Source organism: Zootoca vivipara, chromosome 5 (assembly GCF_965207765.1).
Source record: "Zootoca vivipara chromosome 5, rZooViv2.hap1.1, whole genome shotgun sequence".
In the NCBI taxonomy this organism is placed as follows: Eukaryota; Metazoa; Chordata; class Lepidosauria; order Squamata; family Lacertidae; genus Zootoca; species Zootoca vivipara.
Window position 1 is genome coordinate 95,889,258 of NC_142588.1, and position 14,891 is coordinate 95,904,148.

At 46.7% G+C, this 14,891-nt stretch overlaps 1 long non-coding RNA gene across 1 annotated transcript; it reads right to left on the bottom strand.

Annotated features, from left to right (window-relative positions):
* Positions 1-9,993: 9,993 nt before the first annotated feature.
* Positions 9,994-14,483, bottom strand: LOC148685823 (uncharacterized). Its single transcript, XR_015949946.1, has 3 exons — positions 14,352-14,483; positions 11,714-11,864; positions 9,994-10,448 (listed from the first exon to the last, which is right to left on the bottom strand). It is a non-coding gene; the product is annotated as an uncharacterized LOC148685823 (long non-coding RNA).
* Between the last annotated feature and the right edge of the window lie 408 nt (positions 14,484-14,891).

A 14,891-nucleotide genomic window follows, 5' to 3' on the forward strand; every position in this document is an offset into this window, starting at 1 on the left:
GACCTTTGATGTATTGACGCCATGATTGTGAAGTTTAATGTGCTGTAAGCGACCTCAAGCCATGTGCTAAGGGTATTTCGGCTCAAGAAACAAACAAGAAGAAATGTTTTCTTTCTTCCAGCTGATGGTTTTGTTGAAGGGAAACCACCATTTCCCAGAAAATAAATCATAAATTAGTCACTGACCTTACAAGTATCCTTTTATATATACATTTGTCATACCTAACCTACAATATTCTTTTTAAAAATAAAAAAACTTAGGATTTTTTTTTAAAAAAACATTAAAAGAAGGAAAACTTTCATTTCATAGTGCTTTAAATGACTAGCACTTTAAATGCAAAACATCCGAAATTACAAATATTTATTACTGAATTGAACAATGCTTTGATCCAGTACATTTCAAATTGCATCATCCACAATACATACTCAGTCATGCAGTATAGACTCAGTAATAAAGTATCCTTATATACTTTCAACTTCTGTATGGGGGAAGGCATTACAGAAATTCATATTTCATTTGCTGTTCCAATACTCTCTGAAAGCCTTTTGCTCCTCCACAAATTTATTTACTTGGCATCTTCCTTGCTTGAGCCACAAAGTCCATGTAATCCTACTTAATACTCCTAGAACCCAAAGCTTAATGTACATTCCCAGAATGACGGGATTTCCTTTTGTTTTCAAATATTTGATGTATATAAGGCATGCCGCTACAACCCTGTTGGAGCGGTAATGTCTCTCTATTATTTGGCACCAGACTTTTAAAATGTGTTAATAAACAGATGTTTGGGTTTAAGGATATGTTAGCAGAGAGAGCATTATTGATTACTGAAGATATTTTTTTGCCAGTACCATTTAATTTCTCTGCAAGGTCGCCAGCAATGGTAAATAATAATAATAAAAACCCTCCTCTTCTTGCACTACTGGCAATTTTCTCTAGGGTAAGTTGGTAAAGTCAAACAAGTAAATTTAACCCAAATGTAACCCTTTTTTTTGTTGGCACGTTATACTGCTGCTCATTGATTGCCACTTAGCTGCTAAGCTAAATCAAAGGTGCTGTTACGATCCCTTCCAGGCGCCCTGGGGAAAAACGGGGCACCCCAGTTTTTCACGTGAGATCTCAGTGGCCATCAGTCAATCCCCAGCTACAGATGAACCGGGCGGGGCTAATGGGAATTGTATCCAAAACATCTGGAGGGCGCCATGTTTTTTGCTGCTCCAGAGAAGCGGACATGGAGCAATGGAAAGAAGATTCCACCTCAACATTAGGAAGAACTTCCTGACAGTAAGAGCTGTTCAGCAGTGGAATTTGCTACCAAGGAGTGTGGTGGAGTCTCCTTCTTTGGATGTCTTTAAGCAGAGGCTTGACAGGCATATGTCAAGAATGCTTTGATGGTGTTTCCTGCTTGGCAGGGGGTTGGACTGGATGGCCCTCGTGGCCTCTTCCAACTCTACGATTCTATGATTCTATGTTGCGGAAGGCTTTTGCGAGCGTCTAAGAACCCACAGAGCAACTTCCCTGAAATGCTGCGCTCTGCCGCCATCTGCGCTTCCCAGCAATTTGAACTCTGGCACCTCATCTATATTGGATGAGAGGTTATTTTAGCTCCCGCTAAGAGATTTCAGCGGTTATTCCAAGAGACACTCAGCGAAACGCAGCCGTTCTGGAGAATCCACTCTGGCGGCCTCTTGGATGGGAAGATGGATAGGCCCGGGATGAAGACTGACAGCGGGAGGAAAAAACCTGCCAGATCCCCGTGGATCACAGGGGGCTGCTTTTTCAACTCCCAGCAGCCTTTTAGTCATGCCAAACTCCCCTTCTTGACGCCACGGACACAGAGGCGATTGCGCCAGAATTCATCTCCACCTTTAGGCGTTCTGCAGCGCTGGGATGGGTTGGGCCAGGAAAGGGCTCCACTGAGTTAAATAATAATAATTCACATGGCATGGAAAATAATATAGGACCCTTAATTGCAGGTGAAATTCAGGTGGGGAGAATATCGTGTGAATCTCCTGGTTGCAAGAAGAGATTGGGGAGCAATTCATTCACTTTGGGGGAGCTTCAGCTGTTGTCTTCATGCAGGGTTTGGATCTGGTGCAACTTTATGCTCTCTTTACGCCTGTTTATTAGGTACAGGATTGCTGCCTTGGTGTTTTAAGGCGAGCTCTATACGTATTTTGAAATTTGCACTTGGCTGAACTTTGCAAAGCAGTTCTCCAACCCCAAAACATATAGCGGAAATGTATCTATTAGGGTGAAACGTTGCCTACAAATGCATATATTAGTCAAAATCGCATTTAAAATGCACAGGGGAAATGTTTGCAACCATGCATCAATTAGGATAAATGCACACTAAAATCCCGATAACTTTCCATGTGGATATTATGTTCTTAAAAAAACCTGAAAATACAATCCAGAAATATGACTTGGACTTTAAGATTGGGGGCAAAAAAGGGAAGTCAAAATGGACAGATTTGAACCCTAACCCTCATCAGTGTGGTGTACTGCTTAGAGTGTAGGACTCTGATATGAGAGACAAGGGTTCAAATCCTCACTCAAGGCATTAAGATCACTTGGGATTGGTCAATCACTCTCAGCCTAACCTGCCTCACAGGGCTGTTGTGTGGATTCAATGAGGAAGGAGAGGACAATGCAGGTCACCTTGGGCTCCTTGGAGAAAGAGTTGGGATAGAAATGCAATGAATAAACCATAATAAATTGATGAGTTAGAGATGGATGATAGATAGATGATGATAGATATAGATAGATCAGGGGTTCCCAACAAAATTTTCTCGAGGACCCCTCATCGAACCGCTATTGTGACAAGGACCCCCATTAATTCCTAATCCTAAAATTAAAAAGTGAGAGCCAAATTAAGAGTCTTTTTATATTTTATATTTATACGTTTTTTACAGTTACAACAGAGTACTCCATCAGTATACAGTTAGTTTTAATTTTCAGTTCTTAATGAGATGAACCACTTTTTAACCAACGGTCCATTTTTAACTACGCAAACTGTAGCTTCCGCGAAAAACAACGCTTTGTTTACAAACACTACTGTTTTGCAAAGAGGCAGCGCACGCCAGGGAGGAGGGAGGGGAATGGAGAAGACAGGGTACCTGCGCAGTAGCGCACAAATGAAGCCGACGCGCGCAAAGCATCTTGGGGAGGTGAGCGTTAGTAGAATGCGCGCGCTGCCTCTTTGCAAAACAGTAGTGTTTGTAAAGCGCCACCTAACGACATACAGCAGAACTACTGCCTCTATCTAATTCTAGTTTTGCGCTAGACTCTGCTCATGCAGGAAGCGGCCAAAACAAAAAAATATGTTATCATACGAAATATATTTAATATATTTTTTAGCATCTTGCGGACCCCTCTGGCATAGCTCGCGGACCCCTGGGGGTCCCCGGACCACCTGTTGGGAACCACTGAGATATAGATAGATAGATAGATAGATAGATAGATAGATAGATAGATAGATATGATAGACTCCTTTTGCTACATTGCGAGAATCATCATTTATTATACTGATTACAATGACAATTGACTGCCCTCCTTTGCAGGTTCTGTGTGGGCAGACCTTTTTCCATTTCCTTCCTGAGCAGCCACAGACTGGGAGCAGGGCGCGAGGAGGAGGGGCTGCCCCTCTGCGCCCCGAAGGTGTGTGCATTTGTGACGCCACCCGTGCTTCCAAGCCACCTGAGGCCCGTCACTTCCTCAGCCTCTTTCTCAGGAGACCTTATTACTCTGTGCGTGTTCCGGGCTGCCACCGCCTCGGGGACGATGTCATAAATTAGTCTCTTGGCGCAGCCACCTAATTTAGTGATCTCACCGGAGGGCCGGCGCTTCATTCAGAGTTTGGGAACAGCAACAAGGTGCTCGGAAAATCTGAGTCCATTCATACTTGCCGCCTGGCGGCCAAACAGCTGGGGTTCTTGCAAGCCATAGGTTAATGGCAGGGCTAACTAAAGTGGAGTGGTTCTGCCATCGAGCCCCCTTATATGTGGGGCTGGCTTCCTTCGGCAGGGAAAGCTCCCAGGGACAGAATGCCTTGTGATATACGTAACATTTCAGCTGTCTGTCTCAATGCCCATCTTCACTTTCTTTTTTCGGCTTCCCTCGAACATTTCTTGCCACTGAGCCTCACAGACGTCCTGTGTTTCTGAACCAGCCACTGATGGGGCTCAGAGATGGAGAGAATTCATGCGTCTCACCAAAGGTCATAATAATAAACATGCAGGGAAGAAACATGTGTGTTGGCCGTGAAAAAGGAACAGTCCATGCAAGGGATCGTTTGGAAAGGAATAAAAAACGAAGCAGCCAATATTCTTATGCAAATCTATGGCTCAGCCCCGTTTAGAATATACCGTGTAGAGTTCTGGTGGCCTCACCTCAAAAAAGAATATTAGCTGGGGGACTAACACCTGCAGGGTGACTTGATTCCTCAAGGCTTTGAGATGCTAAGCGAGCTTCTCTGTGCATTTTGACAATTTGTGTTTCAAAGCTCAGGCTTAATGGACGAGGGAAGCATCAAATGTCTGCAGTCCTATAGGTGAGCACCATGTACTGGCAGCCACACGGTTTGCATTAATAAATCAGGCCCAAAATTGAAGGGCACAGCCTGTTCTTCAGCGAGGTGGTGGTGGTGGTGGTGGTGGTGGTGGAGGAGGAGGAGGAGGAGGAGGAGGAGGAGGAGGAGGAGGAAGGCCACCTGGCACCTGATGCTCACTTGACGTGGTGCCAGGGCAGCTGTGCCCATATCCCTGCCTCCTTGCCCTGCTTCTTCAGGGGTGCTCTGGACCCGGCACTGCCACCGCCTCTCCATTGCTGCAGCTATTTTGAACATTGTTTAGCATCAGTGAAGCAACCAAAGTTTCTAGGGTGGGAGACTCTTCAAAACCACAGAGAAGGACTGGACAAACCATCAGGTGCAAAACACAGCAGCTTCAGAAGCCTCTGCTCTTGCTGTATTTTAAGCATTTCCGGGCTGGCTTCCTGCTTCTGCCAGTCAAGGTGGCTCACAAGAATAGTTAGCCTGTGGAACTCCCTGCCACAGGAGGCAGTGATGTCCACCAACTCGGATGGTTTTAAAAGAGGACGAGACCAACTCCTTCATGAAGGAAGTGGCTATCTACAGCTACTTTTATCTGTCCTGTCTTTTATCTCTCCAGAAATGCACCTAGGCCTCCTTCAAAGCCACAGCTGGCTTTCCTGGAGGAGAACACAAACATACACCCCAATTCTTTCGATTTTGCACTTTCACGCCGGGAAGTTCCTGACTCATTCTCGCAGCCTTTATTTCAGCCTCGGGTCCGTGCCAGCAGAGGGCGCCACAAACGCAGTGCTTGCGCAACCACTCAGAGGAGGAAAAAATATATATTAGAGAAGGATGAGGAGGGCGAGGAGAGCAGTCGGAGGAACGTGGCTAGCACAGCCCCGATGAAAAGTTTTGCTGGGCCAGTTGCAAACTGACCGCGGTGCCTTTGGCCAGAGAGCGCGGCTCCCTCTGACGCCTCCTCCCCCCCTTGCCTGTTTATACCACCGAGACGGCCATCTATCATCTCCAACCCTGGCACGCTTTTGCTCCACTTGCCGGGTCGGCATTAGTACACGGCGGCCTTAAGTGACACCGTGACCTACTTTCCCGTCTCCCCAAGCACTGCAGTGGTAGCATGCAGCACACAGCCTCAGTCGGCGCAGTTTTCGGGCGGATCTGATCTGTTCTTTTTTAAAAAAAAAAAGAGAAAGAGTTAAAGAGCTCTGGCGAGATGTAATAGGGCCCTTTTCAAAAATTCATAGCTCTTTGCAAGAGGTTGCTCGAGGTAAGGCCTGCTCAGAGGACCACCAGAAGATGCCAGCGAGGAGGAGGGGAGAGAGATGGTGGAAAACCCAAGGCCTGGTGTTTTTCGGAAAGCAAAAAGTCCTCGCTTGCCAAGCGTCAGAAGAACGGGCCAAGCAGGCCAGAAGCCTGTCTCCATCCTGGGTAGCCAGATCAACACTGTAAAACGGAGAAATACGAGGTGCCCGCCGGCCTTCCAATTGCCCCTGTTTACCAGGAAGTGTCTCTATTTTCGGGCATCGCCTTTTGGCAGCTGCATGCAAGCACACGCAGGGAGGGCTTTGGGTTTTGCCCCTGTCGCCGGGGTCTCCCGAAGTCAAACATCACATGTTGGGGTATGGAGGGCCTCAAGAGGTGGTACCTGCTGGATGGCAAGTCACCCACCCTGACCCCATGAAACGGTGGGTAGGAATGCACCTCCTAGGAACATAGGAAGCGGAGAACATCAGAAGAGCCTGCTGGATCAGGCCAATGGCCCATCTAGGTCAGCATCCTCTCCCTGCAGTGGACAACCATTTCCACAGGAGGTTCAGATGGTGGCATCGAGAATGGACGTTTTATGCTCTCCCTAGGGAGGTTCGTCTGGGCTGGCTCAGTCAGTAGAGCACGAGACTCTTAACCTCAGGGTCGTGGGTTTGAGCCCCACGTTGGGCAAACGATTCCTGCATTGTGGAGGGGTGGACTAGATGACCCCCCGGGGTCCCTTCCAACTCTACAGTTCTGTGATGACCTCTGTGATAAGTTCATTGCCTTCAACATTCCTCAGATGAAGATAGGGACATTCTATTCTAGATCAGTATCGCTGCTAGTTAGTTGTATTTATTGCTTTTGAGGGTCCCCACCCCCCACCCCACCCCAGGCTTCCTGAAATAAAATGCATAAATTCAGCGATTTCTGTGCTTAAAATACTGCAGTTTTATGTGTTTCCTCTAATAACTTGACCAGGAGGAAATGCACAAGCAGTTATACTGATGTAGAATAGAACGTCCCTATTTTCATCTGAGAAATGTTGGAGGGAGTACAAGTTTAGGTGCCAGGCAAAAATGTACCTCCATAACCAGTCCGTTGGCTTTTAACCATCTGTGGCCTTTTATAAGCGGATGGGGTGGTTTTTTAAAAATGTATTTCTCTTTCCTCTTGGTCTCAATGTATCTAGGTGGGGTTTGTTGTCTATTTGTTTGATTTTAAGTCACATCGGATTGCCGTGGGCAAGCTAAACCGACTGACAACTTTAATAAATAATTTTGCAATAACCTAACCATATGGCATGCCACTCCCAGTAACAGCCTGAACTTTAGTGATGACCCAGAAAGTTTGGAAACATTTTAACTGGCTCATGAAATGGGCAAGGAGAAGCTGCAGAAGCAAGGCAGAAGGCTCTTGTGCCCAAATCCTGCTTGTAGGTTTCCCACGGGCAACTGTGCGAACAGGATGCTGGACTAGATGGGCCATTGGCCCGATCCAGCAGGCTCTTCTGACGTCCTTAATGTTAGGGTATTATTCTGCAAAATCCAGTCAGACCTTTCTAGCCCCTGTGGGGCTCCAAGTAAGTGGATTCTCGCGCTATGGGCCATGCATTTCGAAAGCAGGGCTTGCGGGCTGCAAACACAGGATTTTAGGCTCCAGGCTGACCCTCGGCGATGGTCTAATTAAAGAAATGAAATGAACTGGCCTCGGACAAGACGTCCCTCCTTCTCGGCCAAGAGGCTCCAGCCTGCCCCGGGCTCACCCTCTGGTCCAGGGCTGCTCCTCTCCAATCGCTGCAGCAGCAGCAGCCCTCAAGCAGAATTGTGCTCCTCTGGGTCAAAAGAGAAGCTTTCAGGGTGTCTCTATGGAGGCCTTGTTTGCTTTCTTTCGGAGCGGTTTGGCACTGCAGGGAAAGTTTGTTTCCACAGCTCGTTTCAGCAGGAAGACACGGTGGATTTTTGCCTGGAGTCTGGGTCATGCTGACCTTGTTTTTCGGGAGGGGGGGGTGCTCCGTTCTGTGTACAGTGTTAATATATATATATATTTATTTATATATAAAGTTTGCAGCCTCCAAGATGGCTTGAGCGCAGGCCAGGAGCTCCGCGGTGCTACCGATTCCCCGGAGCGCCATGCAGAGCAAAAGGCACGTCCCAGGCCGCCCCGCTAAACAAACCCAAAACTCGTAAGGTTTTATAGCTTGCTAAAGCAGCAGAACAGCAAAGCTTTCTCCGCTCATGTGTATATAAAGAGGACAGCCTTCTCCTCGCATACCTTTGCAAATCGGAGAGAGGGAGGAGGGCTGCTCTCCCCTTGGCTCCACGGGGACTAGGCACTTTACGAGAGTGCCGCATCGTGTCAGAAGGCACTGCCGCCTGTCACACGGGGCACAAACTGCTCTGTTTTTGTCCCCCCTTTTCTTCTCCCCCAGCCGTGCTGGTCTGAACTGGCCTTCGGCATGCAGAACTGCGCTGGGCTGCAGCCACGCAGACATTTAGGACTGGGGGCTGGAATGGCTTGAACCCAGCTGCGCATGCCCCCGAAACCACCACAGGGGGGAAGATGCTCTCATGTTGGCATCCTGCTTGCCGGTTTCCCACAGGCAACTGCCCCACTGTGAGATGCTTCAGTATACCTGAAGGAGCATCTTCACCCCCATCGTTCAGCCCAGACACTGAGGTCCAGCTCTGAGGGCCTTTTGGCGGTTCCCTCGTCGCGAGAAGTGGTTACAGGGAACCAGGCAGAGGGCCTTCTCGGTGGTGGCACCTGCCCTGTGGAACGCCCTCCCATCAGATGTCAAGGAAATAAACAACTATCTGACTTTTAGAAGACATCTGAAGGCAGGCCTGTATTGGTTTTTAATATTTGAAGTTTTTAATATTTGAAGTTTTTATGTTTTTATATGTGTTCATGGTGGGAACCTAGCCAGATATAACAACAACAACAACAACAACAACAGCAATTATTTCTCTTTTTGCCAATTAATTTTCATTAATTTCCAGAATTTCTAACAAATTACATTCAAATTAGCATCCGACGTTGATGCATCCTTTTCTTAAGGCGGCCAAACAAATGCCCCTTATGGGAAACGCACAAGGAGGACCCAAGCACAAGAGCAACTCTCCCCAAGTTACAGGGAACCAGGCAGAGGGCCTTCTCGGTAGTGGCACCCACCCTGTGGAATGCCCTCCCACCAGAGGTCAAAGAGAACAACAATTACCAGACCTTTAGAAGGCATCTTAAGGCAGCCCTGTTTAGGGAAGCTTTTAATGTTTGATGGATTTCTGTAATTTAATGTTTTGTTGGAAGCCGGCCAGATGGGTGGGGTATAAATAATAAATTATTATTATTATTATTATTATTATTATTATTATTATTATTATTATTATTATCCCCTCCTGCTGTTTCCAGCAACTGGGATTCCAAAGCATGGCTGCCTCCGACTGTGGAGACAGAGCAAAGCCATCCTGGCTAGGAGCCATGAAGGTGCCTCTTATTCTGAGCCAGTTTCGTTTTGTCAACAGAGTGGCTCTCCATGGTTTCACAGGCAGGGGACATTCCCAGCTCCACCTGCAAATGCCAGTGGGGACTTTCTGCATGCAAAGCAAATGCTCTTCCACGCAGCTGTGGCCCTAGCCAGATAAATGCTTTTAGCTGTTCTTATTTTTAGCTGTAAGTTGCCTGAAGTTCCATCAGGGAGAAAGGCAGGGTACGAATAGATAGATAGATAGATAGATAGATAGATAGATAGATAGATAGATGATAGATAGATAGATAGATATATATAGATAGAGATGATAGATAGATAGATAGATAGATAGATAGATAGATAGATAGATAGATAGATGTCATATGGAGGAGGGAGAAAGATTGTTTTCTGCTGCTCCAGAGAAGCGGACACGGAGCAATGGATTCAAGCTACAAGAAAGAAGATTCCACCTAAACATTAGGAAGAACTTCCTGATAGTAAGAGCTGTTCGGCAGTGGAATTTGCTACCAAGGAGTGTGGTGGAGTCTCCTTCTTTGGAGGTCTTTAAGCAGAGGCTTGACAGCCATATGTCAAGAATGCTTTGATGGTGTTTCCTGCTTGGCAGGGGGTTGGACTGGATGGCCCTTGTGGTCTCTTCCAACTCTATGATTCTATGATTCTATGATTCTATGAGATAGATAGATATAGATAATCCCACTGACTTGGCTAGGGTAGGGGGAGAAATTCAGTTCAGCTGAGTTTTAATGCAAATCTACTCCGCTTGCATGTCTCAAATCAATGCACAAACCAGCTAACCTCTGAAATTTGCACGTCTCTGAAACTTGCAGCAGAGTTCTCCTGCCAAAGAATATGTGCACATCGTATGGGAATCTGTTCCTGACAATGTCTCTGTGTGTGAAAATAGCATTTAAAATGCATCATAATAGAGAAAATTGCTTGGCAAAAAATTGCTCATATTCAGAGAATTTTGCACTAAAATGATTGCGAATATTCAGAATAATGCTGAAATATTGAAAACCGAACTTAAGATTAGAAAAAAATAAGAAACTGAGAGCAGCAAAAATTGACAGTATGATCCTATGTATTTACTCAGAAGCAAATCTGGGTTCAATGGTGCTTACTCCCAAAGAAGTGTCCGCGGGTTTGCAGCCTGCGCATCTGTAACAAAGATCATTAATTCGTTAGTTAATGCAGTGGTGCCCAAACCTTTTTCAGCCACCGCCCCCTTGGTTCCATAGACTCACCCAATAAAATATCACCATTCAGCATTCACGACCCGCTAAGGAAGATACTAACACCGTAAAGTTCAAAACAGTAAGAAGCAACTGCACACTTATTCAAAATCCAATTAGAACTCTTCAATTAATTCCACAAAATTGATGAACTTCATCCAGTGACTGCAGGTTTTCAATGCCTGGAAGTCATTTACAGCTCCAGTGCCCCCCTGCCACCCCCTTTCCTCTCCGTGCCCCCTAGGTAATCCCACCCACCCCCAGGGGGCGCTAGTGCCCACTTTGGGAATCACTGAGTTAATGTATTGCAGGAAGCTCCTCCAAAGCACCTTGTTCTGTAATTGGCACCCCCCCCCAGCCACAATGTGCTGCAGCAGCGAGTGCTAATTGTGTTATGTAGAAGCTCTTCTTTGCTCTGAGCCAAATGGCTGATGGGGCAGGCATTTTGCAGAGTCAATTTTTCTCCTCCTGTGCAGAAATCAGCTCACTCCATTGAGCAGCTCACTCTGCCTTTGTTTTTTCCAAAGCCACTCAGGATCCCTGGAACAAATGAATCGTCTTCCAGTGAAGTGCGCTTGTCTTTGCCGATGCTCATGCTTCCACCGCTCAGAGTTACCAGGCAACTGTTTGCCTCTGGAAAGGACATGTGTCGTCCTTTGTTTGGATCACTCTTCCCAGGAGCTGAGGTGGGCTGCCAGATTTATTGGGGGTCTGGGGTGCGGAACCACAAAGGTGAAAATATGCTGGGTCAGGGGTTCCCAAATATTTTTGAGCCGCTGTCCTTTTGGTTCCATCAACTCACTGCCCCCCTACCCTACCTTACAGAAGACCTCGTTCAGAAAAGCTGTTTGCAAGACCCCTACTAAGGAAAATAACAACACCATAAAATTCAAAACAGTAACATTTAATCGTGCATGACCCTTGGGATCCTTTCCAATTCTATAATTCCATGATTCAGTGATTCTCTGAAAGGGATGGAGGAGAGGAGGGAGAAAAAAATTCAAACACCAATTTCTAATCAAAATAAAAACAAATTCCTTCCAGTAGCACCTTAGAGACCAACTAAGTTTGTTATTGGTATGAGCTTTCATGTGCATGGACACTTCTTCAGATGCACATGAAGGCTCATACCAATAACAAACAAAAAAATATATTTTGTTTTGAGTACGGCAGACCAACACAGCTACCTACCTGTATCTAGAACCAATTTCTAAGAAATTGTTCCTCTGTTGACCAGCTGGCCGGAAGTGTCCAGTGGAGAAGGGCTTCTAGCAAAGGTGATGCAATGATCCCGGGTGCTTCCGATCTCTCCTGCTGAGGCAGCCTGAGTCGCAAATCCTGACTGATGAGATGCAACATTATTATTATTATTATTATTATTATTATTATTATTATTATTAACAACCACAGAGCCTCTTGGGCTTGCCAATCAGAAGGTCGATGGTTCGAATCCCCGTGACGGGGTGAGCTCCCGTTGCTCTGTCCCAGCTCCTACTAACCTAGTAGTTCAAAAGCACACCAGTGCAAGTAGATAAATAGGTACTGCTGGGGCAGGAAGGCAAATGGCGTTTCTGTGTGCTGTGGTTTTCATCACAGTGTCCTGTTGCGCCAGAAGCGGTTTAGTCCCGCTGGCCACATGACCTGGAAAGCTGTCTGTGGACAAACGCTGGCTTCCTCGGTCTGAAAGCAAGATGAGCGCCGCAACCTGATAATCACCTTTGACTGGACTTAACCATCCAGGGGTCCTTTACCTTTATCTATCTCCTTCTCCTTATTATTAATGTTAGTTTCTTGACCTTACCCAGGGCAACCCAGAGAGACTTACAACCAAACGACCAAACAAAATACTAACACAGATACATTAAAATGGGGGGGGGCACACATTAAAAACATCCCACCTACAAGGCCACAGGTTGATAAAGGCCAAAGGCCAAGAGAAGAGGGACGTTTTCACTCGGTGCCTAAAGGTGTGCAGTGAAGGCGACAGGCGAGCCACTCTAAGGAGAGCGTCCCACAAGTGGGGAGCCACCACAGAAAAGGCCCTTTTTGGGGTTGCCAACCTCCGCACATCTCTGGGAGGCGGGACATAGAGAAGGGTCTCAGATGATGATCACAGGGTCCAGGTTGGTTCATATGGAGAGAGCCCACCCTCAACCATTTAATGGTTTATAGCAGTGGTTCCCAACAGGTGGTCCGGGGACCCCCAGGGGTCCACGAGCTATGCCAGAGGGGTCCTCAAGATCCTATTAGAATAAAAAATATATTAACTATATTTTGTATGATAACAGATTTTTTGTTTTGGCCGCTTCCTGCATGAGCAGAGTCTAGCGCAAAACTAGAATTAGATAGAGGCAGTAGTTCTGCTGTATGCCGCAAGGACTACAAGAAACTTGGAGATAAGGCAATGAAAAAGATCCTTCCATTTGCAACCACATATCGGTGTGAGCAAGCATTTTCTTCCATGTGTTTCATGAAAAACAAATACAGGAATCGGCTCGACATGCGGTCGGATTTCAGAGTGAAAGTTTCAAGTTTGGAACCTAATATTTCAGAAATAATGGACTCAAAGGACAGATTTAACTCATCTCATTAAAAACTGAAAATTAAAACTAATTGTATACTGATGGAGTACTCTGTTGTAACTGTAAAAAATGTATAAATATAAAATATAAAAAGACTCTTAATTTGGCTCTCACTTTTTAATTTTAGGATTAGGAATTAATGGGGGTCCTTGTCACAATAGCGGCTCGATGAGGGGTCCTCGAGAAAATTTTGTTAGGAACCCCTGGTTTATAGGATTAAAAACCAGCACTCTGAATTGGGCTTGGAAACCAAGTGGCAGCCAGGGCAGTCGGGCCAGGATTGGTGTAAAATGCTGAGACCATCTTGTCCTGGTGAGCAACCCAGGCTGCTGAATTATGATGATGATGATGATGATGATGATGATGATGATGATGATGATGACGACTACTACTACCACTAAAGTGTGTATACCACCTTTCATCTGAAGATTCCAGGGCTGTTCACAGCATAAAAACACAAGATGAAAACACAAAAGACTTCATCAAAACAAGAACAGGAATGAAACAAAACAATAACCCAACGGAAGTTTCCGAACCACCTTCAGAGCCAGCCCCACGTATAACGTGTTGCAGTGACATAACCTAGATGTGACCAGGGCACAAACAGAAGTTAGGCTCTCCCTTTCCAGAGAGGGGCGCAGCTGGGCCACCAGCCGAAGCTGATGGAAGGCCCTCTGTGCCACCGAGACCACGTGAGCCTCTGGCGACAGCAGAGGATACAGGAGGAACCCCAAGCTACAAACCCCCTCTTTCAGAGGAAGTGTAACCCCATCAAGAGCAGGCCTACTGAAATCCTGATCTCACGAAAACTGCTCCGTCCTCTGTTAAAGGTAAAGGTACCCCTGACCATTAGGTCCAGTCGCGGACGTCTCTGGGTTGCGGCACTCATTTCAATCTATAGGCTGAGGGAGCCAACGTTTGTCTGCAGACATCTTCCAGGTCATGTGGCCAGCATGACAAAGCCGCTTCTGGCGAACCAGAGCAGCGCACGGAAACGCCGTTTACCTTCCCACCTTTTTATCTACTTGCACTTTTTAGACGTGCTTTCGAACTGCTAGGTTGGCAGGAGCAGGGACTGAGCAACGGGAGCTCACCCCGTTGCGGGGATTCGAACTGCCGACCTTCTGATCAGCAAGCCCTAGACTCTGTGGTTTAACACTCAGCGCCACCTGCATCCCTCCGTCCTCTGTTAGGTGGGCATAAAAGGCTGCCTCTTGCAGCCTCTGCCTGCTTTTATTCTGGTTTACCCATCTCAGTCTGGAAGAGACAAAACTCCCACCTTGGCACTCCAAGGTTTACCAAATATGTGCCCCTTGGTTTCCTCCGTAATTCATCTCCAGACACGGGACAGGGTCAGGCAAAGCTGAGCTTTAAAACCATCAGCTCCCATCTACACTCGCCTCGGGCAGCAGGGGGATAATGGCTTACATCCGTTTCGCCCGTACTGACACTAGGCTCGCATTTGCCGGGTTAGGCAGCCAACCCTGGAAAGTATTGAAGATTTACATTTCTTAGCAGGGATTATTGCCCGGTTTTCATATGAAAGCTTTTGTCATCCAGCGAGCTACTTGCTGCAGGCGGGGAAGGAGAGAGGGGCCGGTTGGTTAGCGTAACTTTGGCGGGCAGATTCGTTTTGCCGGCCAGAATCGAAACATCTGGATCCTGCAGGACGAAAACATTATACAACAGCGGAGCAGGGTGTGTTGTTCCTGGTCAAGGCACTTGGAAAAGTAGCCTTTGCTTGAAGCACCAAAATGGGATGCTGGCCAGGCTGACACTCCTGGCAA